The sequence below is a fragment of the Cupressus sempervirens genome, chromosome 3 (genome assembly GCF_028749045.1).
Source record: "Cupressus sempervirens isolate cs-2001-9-10 chromosome 3, ASM2874904v1, whole genome shotgun sequence".
NCBI classification, from domain to species: Eukaryota; Viridiplantae; Streptophyta; class Pinopsida; order Cupressales; family Cupressaceae; genus Cupressus; species Cupressus sempervirens.
In genome coordinates, this window is record NC_143120.1 from 407,230,117 (window position 1) to 407,251,933 (window position 21,817).

The following is a 21,817-nucleotide window of genomic DNA, read 5'->3' on the forward strand; positions in this document are numbered from 1 at the left end:
GGGGGGGGGGGTTGAATCAGAAGTACAAACTTTAACCTCTAAAACTTTTAGCTGAAGTCAATCACATACATCTAACACATCTAATTAACATGAAAGTAAAGACATGCGTGAAAATAGATAACACAAGATTTTGGTCACCCAAAAACTCTCCAAAATGAGAAGGTAAAATTGGGTTGGGGATGACACCCATAACTTATCACTGCAGTCATATGTAACTGGTTAAGGTTACAAAGTTTGACCACCATCAATGGTCTTCCCTGTGAAAGGCCTACCCTATTAAAGGCTTTACACTCTATTAAAAGTGACCTATCTAAAGGATTTACAAACATTCTCTTGGAATGTCACCCTATTAAAGGATTTAACACCTTGTTAAAGGTTCTACAAAATAGCTATTAAGCCAACCTATCTTCATAGGATTTTTATTCTCCTAATACAATAGCTAGAAAGTATAGTAGAATGTATTGATCTAATGACTTACAATCTTCAATTACTGATTCCAGATCCTTGTTCTATTCAATTTGATTTGATCCTTCCTAATTTGATATATCTTTGTTCGAAGTGTTGATACTTTGTTCTTAACCAACTAATTTTTCAATGTTGTTCTTTCTCTAAGTCTTCTCACCCCTTCCAAAAATTCACTAGCATTCACTCATGCATTCTCACATGACCTCTTACTCTCTTGAATTATGGGGTTTTTACCTTCTTATAAAGGTTCCAAGACTTAGGGTTAGGTATGAACCTATGATCAAGATTCATCCATATTTTCCCGCTCAATTCTTTCCATATTTCCTAATTGGCTGCATGCTGATTACATAAGGAATGTAATAGATTTGATCTTATCTTTAAGATCCTTCAAGATTCATCTTGAGTTAGCTCAAAAATGGTTTACATCTAAGTTTGTGAAGGCACAAACTCATATGCTGATTCTATGTTACTTGGCACTTACTGATTGCTGATGCTCGACACATATAGGAATTCTGTCTTGCTCGGCTCCTATAGTAACAGTGTCTGACTCGGCTCCTATAGTAACTTTGTCTCTCTCATCTCCTATACTTTGCTCAGCACATATACTGGCTCAACATCAATTTTCACTTGACACTTGAAACTTTCTCAAGACTTGAATAACTTGACACCTGTTGAATTTCTGGCTAGACACATACTATAGCTTGGCACCAATTGTTACTCGATATCAACTTATAAATTTCTTAAGTGTGTTGACACTCAATTGTCAAAACCAATCTGAGACCAACACATAATATGAATGGAACACTTATTAATGAACATGTAACAATGGAAGGAAACAAATATATACCCATTTGCTTTGAACAGACACTCGATTCTATTTCCCTCCTAATCTTTAGGATCTTATATAAATGAGGGTTTCTCTTAGATTTTCAAGTATGCACACAAGAGGAATGAATGGATTGTGGTTGAATGATGCAAGAAGATAACAATGATATGAATATGATAATTGTGATAGAAAGGGATCTAAAATATAATAAGATGTAGTAGAATGGATAACTAGGATTTGAGTGTAGGTAAGGGTAATGCGAGAGAAAATGAGGATAAACAAATTTTAAAAGTTAATAAACACTTAGAGGGATGAAATCGAGTGGCAGGTAGAAGATATTAACCTTTCTTAATATATCACAAGGTTACAAGGCATCCCCTTGCTAAACACCTTTTTGTATGCTTTTTTAACTGACGTTAAAGCATCTTAAATATTGTTTAAGGCTATTTTGGACAGGTTGCTATTTTTTAAAATTTTACTATTTTTAGTGAATTTTTTATTTGAACACGTTATTTGATAATTACTTCTCTATAGGCTCATTTTGATTATATAAGAATGTTGGGAGTGTCTTTTTAACAAGGTCAAGTTCAATTTTGAAGGCATTGATTTTTTATTTTGACAATGTGATGGAAAGCAACTAAGTATAGTTTTGAAGGTCTTAGAGTATTTAAAAGGGGGTCAAAACTCATTTGATATGGTGGTTAATAGTTCAAGCTATTGAGTGCTTTTAGAGGTTTGTGAAAAGTGGTTATAATAGAAAATTAGGTACACAATTCACAAGATATGACCTCTAGAAGTTGCATTACTTTAGGAGGAAAAATAAAATCTCTTTCAATACTCTAATGAGTGTCAAAATACATTTGGAAGCATAATCTCAATGTATTCCAATGTAGGGAAAATAAATATAACTATGATTGACTTGAAAAAGGTGGGTTTCAATTTCTAGTATTGCTTAATTTTATCAAAATATTCATTGCAATTATCAACCCACTTGTATGGTAAATTGTTATACAATAAGTGAGTGGAATTTTTATTGAGCATCCTCGAATGATATTTTGTTATCAATGATTTTAACAAAATATCATCCACATAGTCCTTCATTATTGTGTTAGATAACTGAGAGGCGGGTGGGGGGTTGGTGAATTAGTTATATCCAATTATTCTATAGGACTTTCAAATAATTTAGTACCAAATTAAACTTTCATAGTAATAACTCAGTAACCACATTCAACATCTCATATCAAACTTAATAATATTTTTACTTCAAATTGTTAGCTCACTATTCTTTACTTTAGCAAGTATTAGAGTAGTAACTTAGCTTACATCGAGTTGCAATAATAAGTAAATAACATGAAATCAACTTACAACACATAATAAATCACACATTTTGACATAGATATTTAAAGTGAAAACCTTGTAAATGGAAAAAAACACCTAGGAATCGAAAACCTAAAAATTTCACTCTTCTGAAGTGAGCTCTGCTAGAAGCCAACAGTGTGTTGACATGCACATGTTTAGTGTGACCTGGTTAGAGGATTTTAACCAAAGGAAATCTAGACCTTATCACTCCTTTTCATTACTAAAGAGAGGCTTGCTCTAAAGGACTGACATACATCACTAATTGATGTTATCATATAGGATTTCATAGACTTGTTAGGTCCACTTGGTTAAGATATTTTATTTGCTACAATGACAAGAAAGTAATAGTCAAATGATCTGCTAGGTGTTGTGGCCTCACAATGCATGCCCAATTTTGAGTCATAAAATGGGGACCCCCTAGTTTCAAAATTCCCTATGAGGCACCTAGTCTAAAGCCTCAGTTATTTTTGACCCTCCCCTAGGTCTAGATCAAAACCTAGTCTTTGATCAAGAAGGTTTGGGTAGTTAGACATAGGTAAAAAATCAATTTAGGACTTTATTGTGCTTAGTGCGCACATGTGCATGTGGGCTAAGTGCACACATACACACCTTACCCTCACTCTGGGGATGTACACATGCACATGTGTGTACCCTTGGAGGTGCACACCTCGTTCCCTCCCCATGACCTATATTCTCAAGACCCCCCCTCGCAATATGCTAATGTGCACCTTGTTAAGGTGCACATGTGCACTAGTGCACAACTGTGCACTTTACCATTTCTAAGGAAAATTAGTGCACTAGCACACTTTCCAAGGTGTGCTAGGTGTGCTAGTGTGCAAAACTATCTTTTGGGGGAAAAAATCCATTGTCTTATTTGTTTTGACTGGTGTTGATCAAATTTTTTGTCAGTCTAAGTCTTGTGGAGTCCTCTTTTGGGTTTTTTAACATAAGATAACTAATGTTTTCTTCTATGTGTAGATAAATTGAGATCCTCATTATCCATAGCACAAAAAATATCTATGATATTGCATGTGCATGGTATAGGATAACTTGTTGGGGTCATAACTTTTGACCTAGAGCTCAAAATTTAAAACCGGTTACACCATTGGAAAGAAGAACTAAAAATCTAATTTCAGTCCCTAAAACAATGAGCCTTCAACTTCCCATTTTAGGGACCGATGAAATTTTCAACTTGAAATTTTGAGTAGAAGACCTCCAAAAAAGCTAGTTAAAAAGGCCTATAAAAGCTTGCTAAAAAATATGAAAAAGTTTCAAACATTTGATCATCAAGGAATAGATATCAGAGTGGATGAAGATATACATAACACGAAGGTGCACAAATGCGCATAACACAAAGGTGTGGCACATAATGTGAAAGTGCACAGATTATCATAGCATCTTCATTATCAACAACAATAGAGATCTCACCTAAGCTAGTAACCTTCATCTTCAAAGGAGTCACACGTAAGTTTTGATTCATGAATTTACATTGAAGATCAAAGATACAAAGGTTGGACACATGAACTAGAACAAGTTCCTCATCTTATGAACTATTAATGATAAGATTCAACACATATACTTTGGGAGTTTAGATAGAAGAAGCAGAAGGAGTTCAAGTCTGAAAATGTTTGGCTATAAAGAGAGTATAAATAATCAAAAAAGCCAAAATAAGTACACAAGAGTGCTCCCATAGCTTGTTTGAGAAAAATCCAAAAACCATTTTCAAAATAGAGAAATTTGTTTTTTTGGTGAATTGAGTACCTTGCACAAATTCCCTGAAGGTGCATAGCTACATAATTTGAAGATTTGGTGAATGAATTGTCTCCAAAAGGTTCCTAGGTGCACAAGGTGCATGGGTGCACATTGTAGTTTTGAGATATGCATAATTTGAAGAACTCTAGAAGGTGCACAGGTGCATAGATTTGCTTTTGGTCAAGGTACACTTTTTTAATGTGTACAAGGTGTGCATTGCAATTTTGAATATGCATAAGTTGAAGAACTTTAGAAGGTGCACACATGCGCAAGGTTCCAAAGCGTATATGTGCAAATGTGTGGAGGTGCACAATTCTAAAAGTCTTGAAGATGCCCAAAGTCTTAAAGATGCTAAGGTGTGCAAGTGTGCAATTTTACAAAGTTTTGAAGAGCAAAGTGCATATGCATGCAAGGTGCACAAATAGGCCTAAATCATCAAAAAGATAAAAGTAAGTACATGAGTGATCTAAAACTCGATTTGAAAAAAACCTAGAAAATATTTTCAAAATTGAGAACTTTGATTTTTTGGTGAATTAAGAACCTTGAACAAATTCCACCAAGGTGTGTAGGTGGACAAGGTACATAGGTGCACTATTCATAGAGGTGCACCGACAATTTTGAAGAAGTAACAGTACACTGACAATTAATTGCCAGTTCCTAATTTAGAGCATTCCATGCACCAGAAATGCATTTTGATGATAATTCAACTCCTAGAAACACCCAAAGAAGGTCAAGCTTCCATTTTTAGAGCTTCTAGTGAATCTCAAATCCTCTTGTAGGTTCCTTCTTCTTATTTCCTTCTTCTTTTATTGTTTTAAGTCATGTAAAGGCTCATGCAACCGTTAATTGATATAAACAAGATTGGAGACCTACTTAGCACCAGTTAGAGAGTCAATTTATATATAAGTAGATTTGTTTTATTATTTTTTAGCATGTGTTTTAATTTTAAGAGCTCTCACTCTCAACACAAAAAGAGGAGATGATTTCTTATAAATACATGGATGTAATATGTACTCTAGGCTGTTATTTTGATACAATAATATATGTTAATCATGCTCTCATTTTGAGTGTAGTTATTCTTGTCAAAGTGTGTTATTTTTGTGAGTGCATGTTCATGAATAATAATAGAGCCATTGGTTTTATTGTGTTGATTTGATTGTGCGATCTTTTAGTTCTGGTGTTTGCCTTGTGTTAATGAATTTCACTAACGTACCGAGTTGGAGAAAAGATCACCTATTGTTCTTGCATAGCTTCTTGTCTCACATGAGCACACTTTCCATGACTTTGCAATTTGATGAAAAGTGAAACATCTGTAAGTTATTATGAGTTCCCATTGATGATTGCATCAGTGGAGTTGAGGAAGTGCTGCTCCTATTTTCATTGGTTTCCTACTCGATCTTTTCAATGATTTAACTCATAGACATGTTGTTACCATGGTTTATGTTCATTAGGAATTTCCCTTTCAATTTATTTGCTTTAATCTCTCGTTACCTTATCTTTGTTATTTGCTTTGCTAACACTTGGTTAAAATAGGAATTCATATAGTTGCATTGATAAAATTGTATTCATCATACGACAGAAAATACCAAAAATATCAGAAAATACCAAAAATATATCTCTTTTGTGGTTACTTTTCAAAATAGTAGATCAAACATCTTATCCAAATTTGGTTGGAACCAACAAATGCCTCCCTGTGAACAAAAACATTTATCTTCAATTGAGCGGATTCTAGTAGGTTGCAAGATCACCCAAAACCTTGGAGTTGATCCTAGATTAGCTTCTCAAGAGAGGAGTTCAAAAGGATTCCTACTGTTAAGCATCATACAAAATGATAGCTCAACACTAGGTTTAGCACTACTTTTCCTATTTAGATATCTTCTTTTCTCTATTTCTACCTTTTGATATCTTTTTGGCTAATTCACACTCTCTTGTTCACCTTGCACTTCCTCTACTTGATCTTTCTTCCTCTTTTATGCTCGATTCACCTTGTTCTTCTTTCTCCTTCAATAGTTCACACTTTATCAGGAATATCAACCAACAATCAACAACAAAAAATAGTCTCATTCATCTCCTTAAATAGTTAACTTCTTCCTTCTAGATCATTCTAGATTTTTTCGCTTAATTACAATTGTAGATCTCATATTCATTGCATCTAGCCATTCGGTAAATACTAGCTCACCTCAAAGTTTGGGATCATTTTGAAAATGGAAAATCTTCTCAATAAGATAATCTTTGAATTATTCCAATTTCTGATCTCATAAAAAACTTCATCCTTATCCTTTATGCTTCTCAAACGTTCTCAATTTTCATCATTTGTCAACCTCAAATTAATCTTTTATTTTGTTCTTCACTCAGTGAATATTGCAACTTCACTTGGGAAATACATCACTCTGTTAACACTAGAATTACTTGGTTAACACTCAACTTTAATTTTTCTTTTCTAGATGCATAATGACAACTGTAATCACTCAGTTAATACTGTAGTCCTTCTTTCACCAAATCACCAGTCATGAACTCAATCACATGTCATGATTGCAAAACAATCAAACCACAATTATACTATCATAGTTTGATTCATTCAAGTACCCATTGAATACCAATAATTATCTATTATAATTATTAGAATAACTAGGGGGGGGGGGGGGGTGTGAACCAATTATCCCTAGGTCCAAATATACCAATTCAACATTTAATTACTTTAACAACTTATTCAATCTCATAAACTCACTCGACCAATATACCAACTAATCAACAACTAAACTTATTCATTCATCACTAGCTCTTTGTTTAGTACATGTTGAATAACAAAAATAAATAACAATAAATAGCATGCATCATGAAAATAACATTCACACAATTGTGAAACTAGGATTTAATGTGGAAACCCAATTTGGGAAAAACCACCAAGTAACATGGTACCACTTTTCACTCTTTCGAAATGAGCTCAGTTAATAGCCAACCCTATCAAAGGTTAGAAAAAACACTATTAGGTGTGACTCTATCAAAGGATTTAAATCACCCTATTAGGAGTGACCTTGTCAGAGGACTTTGGACCATTCCATTAGAATGTCACCTTGATTAAAGGATTTTTTATTGCCACAATGGTTAGAAAGTAACACTTAGGTTTTATTTGTTAAGATACAACTCACTTTACAAATTTGGATCTCCATTCGACTCATGCTTGGTTCATTGACTAGACTTCATCATATACTCTAGATCTATGATTTGCTTGGCAACCCTTCAAGCAATCATATTTCACCAACTTCTTACTTTTCCTTTATGCTACTCTATTCTTCATAGGTTCTTCATAAGTTCACCAATAAATAACCATAAAACTATTGGAAATATGAGGTAGGCAAGGTTACTAAGAAGGGGGGGGGGGGGGGGAGGTTGAATTAGGAACCAATAAAACTTAATCTTATTTCAACAATTAATCCTTCATCTAATATTATGATCTAATTGCATGCATAAAAGAGTGAAAGCAAGTAAACATTCATAGCAATTTGACACAAGATATGGTGACCCAAAAAACCTTCTAAATAGAAAGTAAAATTGGGGTGGGGATGATACCCAAGGGCTTTAGTACTACAATATAAAGTTGGCCTGTTAAGGCTTACAATTGATCACTTCTGATGATCTGCCCTGATAGGAGCAATAAGGACAGTGAGGTCCACCTTTTCAAAGGATTTACAAAATATACAATGAAGTATGCACTCAGTAAAGAGATTTATCAAAGACTGTTAAGTCTACCCTATTGAAGGATTTTGACTGATGCACCTGTTAGGATGAACCAGTGGCTGATCTCTGATCTACAACTTTGATTTTCTGGTTGAGATTCCTTGAATTGTAATGATCACCTTGCTGTGATAGATAATACTTTGTTGTACCTTATACTACTTGTAGCCTTCTTTAATTTGCACTTCTTCTCATCATATGTTTACACTTCTTCATGTTTGGATATGATATAATGCATTACATATATACCAACCCAAATTACAACTTTTTGTAGTCGGCTACAATGCAAGTTTCAGCAAAATACACAAAGTCGGCCCAACTGCTATAACTTAGGTTCTGAAGACAAACTCGGTGATGTTCTAATACTCGACAACTACTATCAACACTTGACATTGTCTAGCACTTGGTTGATGAAGAGGATTAGTTCATACTAATCACTTCCAAGTAGCTTGAACTCAGTCAACATTTGTGTGACTTAGTGAATACTACAAAACTCAACATATACTAAATCACTCGGTTGACACTCCATATCTCGGTCAACACTAGATTCACATCGCTAACACTTCTAGCTCGGTAGACACTGGAGATCATAGTTAACATTGTAGAACTTGGTTAATACTATAGAACTTGGTTAACACTAGAGTTTCCATCACTTGTACTAAACAACTCGGTAAACAGTGCTACACTTGACATAAATTGTACATAGGTTCTGAAGCTCGACAACAATAGAGAAATTCAGCAGTGAATGTACATTGACTAAATGTGAGTCACTAATAGACAAATTGACCATAATGTCAACAATCTCCCCTTTGGCATTAGTGAAAAAAACACTTAGCTTCCAAAACCTGAATATACAAAATTACAAGTCAAAACATTCTTTATCTCCATTCTATGTCTACAACTTGGTAACATACTCTGGTTTTTGATTTTTCAAAATTGCTCTTGTAAAGATGTTTTTTGCTTATCTATTCAATACTGATCTCCCATACATATACCTGGAGTACTACTCCCCCATACATGTATATCTCATAAATATCTTTACATATACTTCTCCCTCTTTATACATATGTACATTCATCTATACTTCTCCCCCTTTTTGACATAAATGCCAAATGTGTATCTACATGGTAATACCAAAATGTGACAAGAATTTAGAGTGTGCCTTTAGGATTAATTCCATTTTCTTGTCCCCATTTTCTTGTAACACCTTTCTTGCATGTAACACAATTTGAACTTCTGCTGATAGCTCCATCATGTGATCAACTATGGAGAAGTTATTGTCATGGATGAGTGACTTAGCATGTGTAATGTGTTTTTACAATGCATCCATGTTTGGAAGAATCATTCGTTGGATTTCTACGAGTGTGGCCCTAATCTTGGCTTCTTCTTTCAACAATTCTACTTGCAAATTTGTTAGAAATCCAATCTTTGAATAATGACTAGAGTTGTAGCTTGGGTCAAGTGATAACTGATGTGCACTTGCCTTCATATCTTCATCTATCTTTGATAGTTTATTTTTAATTTATTATGTGAAGAAAGATGTGTCACGCAACTTAACAAATAATGAAGTGACATTATTTACAGACATCTCCAATGAAACAAGAATAATAAACAATTCTACTTGGTTAAGTGCAATTTAAGTGCAATTTTCTGCACCACTTGTTCCAATACCTTGTTCTCAAAGTTTCTTTCTGCTCTTTGTAGCAACTTATCCTATCCATTCAAGTCTCCATTGAATTTCTGGACAATCTCTACTAACTGATTCAAAATAGGTTGTGAACTATCAACCTTGATACTTAGTGCATTTATAAATATGTCCTTTACATCTTTAAGCACTTGGGTTTCCTTTCTCTTTTATCCTCTAAGCTTCTATTGCTTAGCTCTCTTTTTCAATAGTTCACCCATGATGTTCATTTGATCAAGATTTAGAGTAGAGATATCCCAATTCAGAATAACTATATCCTCATCTAGATCAATATCTTCTTCTTTACCTTTACCCTTATTTGAAACTTTAGTACTTGGTTGAGACTTGTTCTCAACTGTCATTGTACTAGCTATATGTGGAATAGAAACTGTAATAGAGATAAAGGGGCTAGCAAAAAATGTAGATATAGTACTAATAGTAGAAATACCTTGTTACTGCATGATAAAACTTGATGATGGAGGCACTTGCTACTTGGTAAATGAAGTGCATGCCACTTTTATTGATGGAATACCCATCTAAATAGGTGAAGAGATTGGTTGGGTGCATGGTATTGCAGTGGTAGACATAACCAACTGTGTAGAAGCTTTCTTAGAGCTAGATTGCACTAAGGCTTTGCTCAAAGAATGAGGAAATGAAGCCATTACTACTGCTGCAATCTTTTTTGCATCAAGTTCCTCAATACTTTGAATCTCTACAAGACTTCCTCCAGTTTCTTCCTATTCTTCCTCCTCATCATCCAAATTTATATCATCTAATTCATCATCTTTTACTTCCACATTCTCTTCCTCATCATCATCATCTTTATCATTAACATGAATAAAAAAATTACTAGGTTGATGTAGGTTTTAAATGTTTTTCCATGTAGTTGTGGTTACCTTTACGACATATTCAACATCTTTTATCAATATCATGCATGCGTTGAATTTAAGAGTGAGCTTTTATTCATTTTTCTTTAAAGATTCATTCATCTTTTTTTCATTGAGACTTGACATGAGTTGCCTCAGAGTTTCTTCAAATATGTCTTTTGCAGTCTTCTTTGCATGCTCCCATCTATGCTTGATTTCTTGCATAAGCTCATTAGGAATTTGCTATACAGGCTGATCAGGTGAGTACTTCCATTTTCCCAATTTTGTCATCATCATGTCCTCAGTCTACTTTTTCTCATCTATGTTCCTGGTTTCATATCTAAGAGATTTGAAATTTTCCATTCCAGCTCCTCCTTCCAATTCCTTTAATTTTTCTTGAAGTGTAGGTGGAGGCTTTTGAAGATAATTTTCTTGACATCTTCCTCACCTAACTTCAATTTCTTCCTAGATTTTGGTGCCCTTCTTGTGAATACAAAAGTGGATGACTTAGTAGGTTTGGTTATGATAACCTTACCTTTCTTTCTTATAGGCTCTTTTTTCTCAGATTTGGATTCCTCATCTTCATCCTTTGCATTGTCTTCTTCCACATTGTCACCTTTTCCTTCTATTAGCAAGAGAGTAGAACTTGCTTGTTTTAGTTTTGCTATCCTCTTTTTCCCTTTGACAACTACTTGAGGAAGCTTACTTTCAAGTTCTATTCTTGCCTTGGCTTCTTCATAAGTCCCAAAATATTGTGCTTTTGATCTATAGGCTCATGTAGTAGAGCCTCAATGATATCTTTAGTTTCATCTATATTAACCTCATACTCTAGAGGTTTAACCCATGCTATTCTAGGCCTGATTGCCTGGATATATACCTTATCACAATCTACCATAAAACATATATCATCCTTGTAGTCTTCTACAAGCTTCATAGATATCCTATACCTATTCTGCATCTTTTTTTTGAATGTTTCAAAGTAATTGTCCATGATGCTATCAAAATTTTCACCCATTTCTACTATATACTCATTTATTTGATATAAAGCAGGGACATCCTTTCTCCATACTACTGATCCTTTAGAAGGGAATAATTTTTGCACAAAGAAAAATAAACAAGTCAAGAGTGAACCAAACTTACATGTATTATTCTTGGAACCTATGATGCTTTTCATGTTCTTATTAAGCTTATTCAATAACAACTCGACAATGTCAAATGACATGTTATTCTTCACTACCTTGAGAGCCAAATCATCTACTTCACAAGATACACTGTTGAGATGACTAGAGCTGTATATTTTGTGAGCGATCATATGTATGCCGAATTTTAGTTCCATGTCAGTTACATTGCTGATCTTCATTCCTCTGCCATCCCACTTGGAAAGAGTTTTCTTTTCCAGTTGCACCCAATGTAGCGTTTTGGTTTCTTTTTCTTTGTCCAACATTGGAAGACCCATAATTCTATGTATCATTTTCCTTGTGATTAGAATGGGTTGGTCTAACCATAACTTTCCATTGTGAACTTGGCTTAGGATAAACCTTATCCACTTTGACTGAAAGTTCCTTGGCATATGTGAAATATGTGTTAAGCCCTTAGCTTCTAGATGTTGATGTTCAAGTTTTAGAATGCCATTCACACATAACTTGTTCAATGCTTCACTCATCTCATGTGTTCCTAGCTCTTTAATAGAACATTTATAATATGAATGAATATCGTGTATGAGCAATACATTGGGTAGAATTTTTGATTATGCACCAGTTGAGTTTAGCACTTCTACAATTGCTGGACTCAATTTGAAGTTTGATGCCTTGTAATCGGCTCCTCAAACCAACATTTCCAACCCACTTTTGGTTATGCTACTAGAAGACACCATGCTCGATAGGGTTTTGAAAAAAAAATTCTCTTGTACAAAAAACACTCGAATCATCTAAAATTGCTCGACTCAACTAGCTCTAAAAATTTGTGGTGAAACAATGCATTCACTTTCTACTTTTTAACAAATTTATTCTTTACAATTATCATTAATGCTTGGTACATTTGTTCTCTCGATGACATGCTATCTTCCACTCGATTCAACTTTTAATGCTTGGTAGACATTCATAGCTTGACAGAATCATTATCGCTTAGTAGGGTCCTTGACAACTCGATGTCCACATACAATACTTCAGTGTCTCCAACCTTGTTCGATAAGGTCTTGCAACGCAACCTAGCTCGGTAAGGTCTATGATTTTTGTGACCATTCAGTGATCCTTGTGCATCTTAAATGATGATATGGATTTCTTCTTCTTGCTGGTTGGAACTGATGGGAGATATTTACTTTAGAGTCTCAATTCTAGTTATTCCTATGGGAATTTGAGTTGACATGATTGAGTCACCCAACTCTTGAGTGACATCTGCTTCATGACTCAGACTTGCATTCTCAAGAGATTTTGGTATCCATTGCTACTTCATCTACTTTTTGATATTGTCTACTTTGGCTCTTTTTTCATCTTCAATTCTTCTTGTGTTCATACAGTTCTTGGAAGATGTCCAAGTTTTGTACAGATAAAACATCTTTTAGTGGTGTCTCTTTTCCTCATATGATGTTTTACACAGTTTACTCCAATGTGCCCAAATTCACCACAGTAGTGACATCTACACCACATGTTGTAGTCCCATCCAAATATTTATTTCATACTACTAGATTCAATATCTTGGTTTTGCATTTAGAAGATTTCTGTCTTTTTTTCTTGTAATTGTGATATTTACTTTCAAACTTAGGTTTCTCCTTGCATTCACTTGCTCTATGACCATGCTTATTGCAGCTACAACACTTTCCATTGAATTTTGCTTTACCATTACTCCAACATTTGTTTGATGTATGACCTATCTTACCACAATGATTACAAGTAGGCCTTTGATTCTTTTGAGCTCCTTGCTTGGATGATTCACCTTCTTCTATGTATCCTATTCCAGCTTTGTGTCTATACTAATTTAGTTCATTCAACTAACTCATGCTTTCTTGAGATTTTAATATTCTTTCATTGGTTTGATTTTTCAATGTTTAGATAATTTTGTAGTCTTTCATTTTTTGACCTGAGATTCATAAGTTCTTCATTTGCATTTGTGAACTGATCAATGAAGTTTATTTTTTGAAGGGATAGATGCTAAATTTCATTATTCTTTTCTTCTATCTCTTCTTTGGCTTTGTCTTTTTCTTCCATGACTTCACATAATCTTACCTATTGAATTTCTTGTTCACTTTTCAGCTTTCTAACTTCTTCTTGAAGATTGGAATTCTTTTCTAATAGGTCTTTGATTGCTTCATCAGCTTCACCTAAGTTTCTTTCTAGATAGATATCTTCAATTCTTTCTTTAGTGTAGAGATTGTCATTCATTTGTACTGCAAGATCTTTCCTTCTTTTTAATGATTGAGAGAGTCAATCCTTTTCTTTCTTCAGTTGCCCAATGGCCAATTAAAGATCCAATTTTTCATTGTCAATAGCCTTATCTAGCTTGTATACCTCCATTGCCTCTGATCTTTGCTCAAGCTGCTAAACTTCTTCTTTTTTGAGAACCACAATGCTCTGATACCAATTATTAAAAATATGAGGTAGGCAAGGCTAGGGGAGGGGGGTGTGGGGGGTGAATCAAGAACCAATAAAACTTAATCTTATTTCACCAATTAATCCTTCATAATATATTATGATCTAATTGTATGCATGAAAGAATGAAAGTAAATAAACATTCATAGCAATTTGACACAAGATATGGTGACCCAGAAACCTTCCAAATAGAAAGCAAAACTAGGGTGGGGATGATACCCACAAGCTTTAGTAGTGTAGTATAAAGTTGGCCTATTAAGGCTCACAATTGATCACTTCTAATGATCTGCCCTATTAGGAGCAATAAGGACTATGAGGTCCACCTTGTCAAAGGATTTATACAACATATAATGAAGTATGCACTTGGTAAAGAGATTTATCAAAGACTGTTAAGTCTACCTTTTAAATGATTTTGACTGATGCACCTTTTAGGATGAACTAGTGGCTAATCTCTAATCTACAACTCTGATTTGCTAGTTGAGATTCTTTGAATTGTAATGATCACTTTGTTGTGATAGATAATACTTTGTTGCCCTTATACTACTTGTAGCCTTCTTTAATTCACACTTTTGCTTATCATATGCTTACACTTCTTCATGTTTTGATATGATATAATGCATTACATATATACCAATCAAAATTACAACTTTCTTTAGTTGGCTTCAATGCAAGTTTCACCAAAATACACAAAGTCATCCCAGCTATTGTAACTTGGGTTTTGAAGACAAACTTGGTGATGTTTTGATACTCAGTAACCACTATCAACACTTGCATTGTCTGGAACTTGGTTGATGAAGAGGATCAGTTCATACTAATCACTTCCAAGTAGCTTGAACTCAGTCAACATTTGTGTGACTCAGTGAATACTGTGAAACTTGACATTAACTGAATCACTCGATTGACACTCCATGGCTTGGTCAACACTAGATTCACATCGCTAACACTTTTGGCTTGATAGACACTGGAGATCATGGTTAACATTGTGGAACTTTGTTAACACAATGAAACTCAGTTAACACTAGAGTTTCCATTACTTGTACTAAACAACTCGGTAAACAATGCTACACTCGGCACAAACTGTACAGAGGTTCTGAAACTCAGTAGCAACTAAGAAACTTAGTAGCTACTATATATTGACTAAGTGTGAGTTAGTAATAGACAAATTGACCATAATTTCAACAAAAATATCTCTTGTCCCTCTTTAAATTGGTACCTTTAATCTTTTTCCACTTAAGCATCATTATAGATCCTAGTGTTTGATCAAATTCATTCAATTTGTCCATCATTTTTTCCTTCTACTCCTTCCTTGAAACTTCTAGAAACCTATCCTTGAATCCTTTCCTTAGATCACTTAATAAACTCAATTCTTGCATCAAATACACCAGCTCATCAATCCTTATCATCCACGCATTTTGATTAGTCCAAAAATTCAACTATGTTAGTCTCAAAAATTGATTCTTTCACAAATTGTTATTTTGTTAACACTTGGTTATCACTGAATAGGTTGGTCTCTACTGATTTTTTCTTTTTTAACTTACATTGGATCAATTGATCTTCACTATGCTCATTCACTACTACACATTCTTCTTCATCTTGCTTGGATATAACTAACACTCAACTAATACTATTTTCTTGACTATCTCTTAAGTTCCTTAATCTTCTGCTTCAACTTCTTCATTGACCTTGAAAATAGGTACTCGATTGAGATTAGTTTTTTACTCAACAACTCCACTACACTTCAACTCAATTGTCTTCTTCATTTCATAAGATGATTAAATAATACATTAACTTGTCAAAGACTATCCGACCAAGTGCCCATTGTACATCATACCTAACTCCTCTTTTCTCAACAACTTCACTAGCTCACCTTGTTATCTCTTCTTTTCAAGTCCTCTTTGTCAATCAATTAATATGGAACTCTACACTATTAGTAAATGTCTTACTAGTAGGTTGGACATCAATGGCAACACAATTTTTTTTTTCTAATTGTAATTTCCAACATTATCAACTTTGTTATCATCATACTTTCTTCAATTCCTCTTCATCAATCAAATGATATGTACTCTACTGAATTATCATAATGTCAAACCAAATAAGGCTCGAAATCAATGATAACATAACAACTAATATGACTCTTTTACATACAATAATAGCATTATTAGTTACATTATTAATTGGGTCTAACATATTGTATGCAACATGCCATGAAAGATACTTTTTATGTCTCTTTGGTATGCTGCACATATTCTCTTTAATAAAAAATCTATCTAATGATAATGATAAGAATACTAAGTACAAGTGAAAGCTATGTTTTCTTGATCATATGGAGTTAATTTTTTTGTGTCCAAAAAATCCATCCATCAAGGATAATGTTTCATGCCTAGCTATTAGATCTACAATTTTATCAATGTAAGGTAATGAAAACTTGTCTTTCATACAAGCTTTCTTTATATCCCTAAAATTAGTGCACACTCTAATTGAAATGTATAGTTTTGAAAAAAATACAATATTTAAGATCAGCAATGAATCTTATAAATCCAACATCCATTTTTTTTTCAATTTTAATTTTACAAGGGAATGTGTGGATGCATTTTTCTTAATTTTTGTTTGACTGTTTTGAGACCTAATGCTATTGGTAAATAATGCATCATGATATTTTGATCTAAACTAGACATATATACATATCTAAAAAAACTACATATATACATAAGACCATGTAAAATTAATTTGCTTTTCCCTAAAAAAATTGACGAATTCTTCTTTTTCTTGCTCTATCAATGAGGCTAAAATGTGAGTAATTCTTTGAGTTTTTTTGTTTCAATGTCCATGAGCATTGTTGGCTCTATTAATATTGCTGATTTGTTCGAGATATAAAGAGTTTGGGAGCCTTTAAAATATTTCATCCTTTCGATCCCTAGAGAGATTTTCACCATTACATTGTCTTTTTTGGTTTGTTTCCACAATCTAACACTTTTGAAATGTGGTTTCACCATTAGATCAATTTTTTATTTTTATGTATTTTATCACCTTTTGGTCTTATCTTTCGATAGTATTATTATTTCTCATATTTATTTGCACCTTCTCTGAGACCTTGGGGGCCACCTTTTTGGGCCTTCCTTGGGAACTGGTATACCTAGGTCAGCCTCTTCCCCAAGGGATTTGAATCCCAAGACCTAAATTGTCTCAATTCATTCAATTTTTTTCCTCCTTAGTCAGCCCACTTTATTTTCGATCTTGAAAACTAGTATATGAGGAGGCTTGGACACTTAATTTTTATCCATTAATCCACAACTTATCCATCCATTTCCAAGAGAAAGAATACATACACACATAGAACTTTAAGAAAGCATCATCAAGATCAGGCATCTCCTTCTTGTATCAAGCTTCTTCCTTCAAGGTTATAGTGGAGTTTGGCTTCTAATGAGGAGATGCATCATTCAAATAATTCAAGTTCTTCCATTCTACATCAAGGCACACTACAAATATTTCTATTCATGATGTTTTGACTTCTATGGTTTCCTTTTGGTTTCTTTCAATCAAGGCTATTATGTTTGCATACTTTATCACGTATCAAAATCAACTGCATCTACTAAGGTAATTGTAATTTTTATTGATATATTTAGTGCTACTACATGCTAGCATTTCCTTTATCAATATTTTACATCTCAATTTTAAGGTCAATTCCTCATCTAGGGCTTGACCAAGGTTATCCCTCATCCAACAAAATAAAAACTAGTTTTCTCGTGTATAGGAGCAATATATTAGAAATGTGGTTACAGATCCAAAAACTATTCACCAAGAGCTTTCTAGAGAACCTGGATCAAATTTTCTATAATACCCTAAGAACATGTCCATATAAACCATACAAACACTTTTCCTCCATGTTGATGTTTTCCCAAAGATTTGGGAAAATTAGGGTTTTCTGGGTTCTTGTCCTAATCAAAAGATTTACAGCCAGAGTTACAATCATAGTTTTAGATTTTTTATTTTTAGAGTAAAAATTCATATTACCTCACATATTTCAAGGAAATTTATTTTTCCTTTATTTCATCTCTTAACATACACATATTTTCTATATTTTAATATGGATGATTGCATTCATTTAGTGCCTAGATCTATCACACTCTTGTCACCAAATCAATTGGTTCAATCTTACATTCAAATTGCATAAAGGAACACTTTATTACATACATCCTTGATATAATTTAGGTTTAGTATTGACATCCATTCATCCTACTTGGGTTACATTGAGAGTTATGTTTGGAAGCCCCTATTTCTCTTGTATTGAATGTTGTGAAAAGTGTAAGTCTTATATTTACCTACCTTACTTAACTTCTTCCATTTTGTACCTAAATATTTTGATGAACTAGATGCATGAAACTTCCTTCTTACATTTTGGAGTTAGATTTGGCTATCCTATGAAGTTAGATCCTACTATTTAACAATGACATTCTCTAAACTAGCATGGTGTATAATCATTTCTATGGTTACTTTTATTCTTGCATCTCTTTATTATGGCATATACACAAGTTTCTTTTATTTCATGATGCTCATGCCTTTACATGCCTTTCTTGCATATGGTATTATAGGATTAAGTAATACACATTTTCATGATAAGACATGTTTGAAGCAGATTATTAGACTTTCATGTGGCTTTATAATTCATCTTTTAGATGACATTAAAATATTTTGTTTATAATACCCCTCATTTTCTATCATTGTAGACTTAATTGTTAAAGTTCTATATGACTCTTCTATATATGTGTTAGCTCTTATTTGATATTTGAAATGCAATACGTTGATATGTTAAGTCATTGATTACGTCAGGTTGTAATAATTTTTTATTGGTAGTGATGATGCTTTAATTTCTTTTAGTTAGTTAATGAAATTACTTTTATGATGATGCCATATGGTGTGTCTTAGAAAGATGTTTAGTATGTTCTCACAATGATGAGATATTCATGTTAGAATATGATGTTATTTATATTTAGGATTTACTATTATACTTACCACATAATTGCATGTGTATGGTGTGTGTGCGTGTCTATTTTATATTTATATTTAATGTGCCTGATATGGTTGAGAGAGGGAGTCATAGTGACTTGCTAGTTAGGATCTACATGATGTACCACTCCCCATCATTGTATATTTAGCTTAGATATATATACACATGTACATAATTGTATTTTATATAGATTTGTAGGTATTAGGCATCGACTTTCCTGAATTGCTAGGATGAGCATGCCCTATCACAATAACTCAATGGTGAGAATTGGGAGATTATGTTTAGTCCAATCCCAACAATAGCCTAATTACTTGTCATGAGAAGGAGGATGCACCACCTTGCCAAGGGATCCAAAAGAACTAACCTAAAGTTTTACTAAGTTTGCCAAACATTTTTTAAATAAAAGAATAACATATACAACAATTATAAAATAGTGGAAGAAATAACATACAATAATACATAAGAAAACATAACAACTTATATTCCTTAAGGATCCCACGATGTTGAATCACATTTAAATTTAAATAATACTAAGTCTAATAAATAACACATCCACATTAAAGAACAACTACAAGTTCAAATTCATTTAAATAATATACATTTATTTTGAATGCCACTTGACATTAATTTGGAATTCACAATCATCCACTATACATGTCATGGGGTACGAAAGGCTAAAAGAATATACATTTATAAAGTAGATTACATCATCCCTTTCAGATCCACGAAACAAAATACAATACAATAAGTAAAATCATTCATCATATAGATATAACCATCCATCATAATACACAAAGATATAATGAAAGGAAATGTAGAACCCAAAACTCCAGCCACGACATTAATGGACAGATCTCAATGGTAAAAGTAAAAAGTTCTATCACTTGACCTCATGGTAACCCAAAAAGGTCCACTCCCACCACGTTGAGGAAATAGTCTCAAGTCCCAAATAGAATATCAATCCCAAAAATCAAAAGTAATATCTAAGTTAAGGAAAACCCTAAAAGTAATCTAACTCAAAGGTTCAAATATAAAATGACATCTAAACTCAGAGGCAAACAACGACACATAGAAAATATATCCTACTAGTGGGCAAGTGTCATCACACAAACCAACTCGAGGGTTACCCAGCTAGTCTTTTAATCTTTCAACCCCTTAGTGACTCTATGCGGCACTAGTATACTTTCATAATGACAACGCATACTAACGATGCATGGTTGCAACCAAGCATCCTCTCTACTCCCATCTTATTCTATACTAACACTCAAGACATGGGCGCGAAAAGACAATACTCTTATTAGGTTCATTTTACTCTCATTTAGTGTAGTCTTTTCACTTATTAATTGCTTACAATGGGTTACCTATCAGCCTCTTTAGGGCCTCGACCACCATTGCAAACCACTTCCCAACTTAACATACAAATTACCTACCTTAGGCTCATAAAAGTACAAATCAAAGAATCATAGTTTTCACCTTGGCCCTATACAAGTGACTGGAAAGAATCAAAAGACAATTCACAATAACACCTCAGTCCTTTACAAGAAACTGGAAAGCATCCAAAAATAACTGATCGAGGACTCAAAGGTTAAATTAGATAGGTCACACCATTCACCTCAGTTTCACACAAGAACACTGGAAATCAATAACAATCAATAAATCAAAACTCCTCATAGAGCATACAAGACACATTACCATGGTTGAGTATAAAAGATTGAGATCAAATCATCATCATGACATCACAAAAATAGAACTCTCGAGCCTTTGGTAAACATCCTAGAACTGGTCAACGCTCTAGTCAACCCAAACCCCAAAACATAAGATAACATACAGATAATAGTACAGTTTCATAGTTTTGTTTGATTTTGAAGACACACAGTTTGAGTTAATAGTAAGGTTTAAGTTTTCATTTCAATGTAAGCTTTCAAACTGTTAAGGTTCATGAATTTTCCCTTAAAACTTAACCCATTACCCATTTTAAAACAAAACACACATTTACCATAACTCATGAAATTACAAAGATCTCAATTAAATATTATACAATTATTTAAAAATAATTATTTAGTAAATTATCAAAATAATAATGATTGATTATTCAATAAAATAAAATAATTTTATTAATAATCATAATCATTAAATAATAATAATAAGTAAATTCAAATCTTAGTAAACAATATTCATTACTAATTAAAATTTAATTAAACTTTATTTAATTAATTCTAATTACTAATTATAAAAAAATCTACAATAATAAATTATTGATTAATTACTAATTAATAAAAACTATTAATAAATAACAACTAATAATAAATTTTATAAAAAAAAGAAAAACAACTTAATAATAAATTAAACCTAGCGTTGAAGGCCCACCGACCTGCCCTAGGGGTGGCTAACATAGGTAGCTCTGATGCCATAGCAACATTGCTGTCACAAACAATAGTACTTTGTACTGCTGCTGCATACAATAATGCTACTACGTACAGTAGCACTGCTATGTACAACAACGACTGTCTGCCGCTAACAACATGGAAGGATGGTGGGTGG